Raw genomic sequence first — 1,382 nt, 5'->3', positions numbered from 1 at the left:
CCAGAAAGGTCCCCGGATCGGGATTGGAACCGGTGACCTTCTTGCTGAGAGGCATCAGCTCTACCAACTGAGCCACCGTGCCGCCACACAGTTGAACCATTTTCATTATTTAAGAGCAGATCGAATCGAACTTAATCGAATTGTGATTAATCGATTCAGAACCTTATGAATCGATTCAGAACCTTATGAATCGATTCAGAACCTTATGAATCGATTCAGAACCTTATGAATCGATTCAGAACCTTATGAATCGACTCAGGACCTTATAAATCAATTCAGAACCTTGTGAATCGATTCAGAACCTTATGAATCGATTCAGAACCTTATGAATCGATCTAGAGAATTGGCCATGATACCCAGCCATACACATCATCAGGAGTCAGCACCAAGCCATGATAAAGGTCGTTCTCAAAGAAAGTCAGCACTGGTTAATCTGTTAGGAAAGACATTTACTAAGGTCAGTGCCCCTCTAAATCCACCAAAACTACAGCAGAAGAGGAGCTCAAGAAGTACCTGGAAGTCCCTCCACTGCCTCTCTCAGATCATCTCCAGTGGTGGAAATTTCACGAGGAAGAATTTTCTCTACTGTCTAGATCGGCTAAACACCACCTATGCATCCCAGTGTTGCTGCTGAACAAATGTTTTCTACAGCAGGGGATATTGTGACAGCACAGCGCAGCACTCTTACTTCTGACCATGTTGATCAGCTCCTTTTTCTGCAAAAAAATCTAGATATTACTGATTAAAAAGTGTTCTGAACAATTTAGGCGGTTCCTAAATTACACACAGCTCAGAAGTGTTTTTTTGCAGGTTTGCGCAGGTTTTGAAATTTTGTTCTAGATTTTGCACTACTATAGTTAAGACTGTGAAGTCAGTATGTTTTGGTAAAGTTTTTTAAAATTTTCCAAATGTTAGTGCAATATGGTTGAAAAAATTATGTCCATTTTCTTATTTAAGCTTTAAAGATTTACCCTAGACTTCAAAGTCTAATGGTGCGTTCACACCAAATGCGATTTCAGCATCAGGAGCATCAGGTTTACATACAAAGTCTATGGTGGATGCGCTTCAAGCAGCGTCAGGAAGTGCTGCGGCGCCTCAAGCACGATTAGAGCAGAGCGATTTGAACGATCTGAGCGTTCGACGCGCTGAGGCGCAAATTGCTGAAGTTAGAAAATCTGAACTTTTGCAGCTCGACGCTGCGTGTTAACCAATCAGAGAGACTCCACTGTGTGACGTAGTGACATATTTCCTGATGGGACAGTTTACTGAATGATGTCCACTAACCTGAAACAGACGGAGAGGAGCTCTTTAGCTGAAATGAGTGCCTGCAGTCGGTGTCCTGACAGAGATATCTGCACCAATACGTGGCAGCGGCTCATCAG

The sequence above is a fragment of the Austrofundulus limnaeus genome, unplaced genomic scaffold (genome assembly GCF_001266775.1).
Source record: "Austrofundulus limnaeus strain Quisiro unplaced genomic scaffold, Austrofundulus_limnaeus-1.0 Scaffold332, whole genome shotgun sequence".
NCBI lineage: Eukaryota > Metazoa > Chordata > Actinopteri > Cyprinodontiformes > Rivulidae > Austrofundulus > Austrofundulus limnaeus.
The sequence above is the reverse complement of the archived record's forward strand: the minus strand, read 5'-3'. Positions refer to the sequence as shown.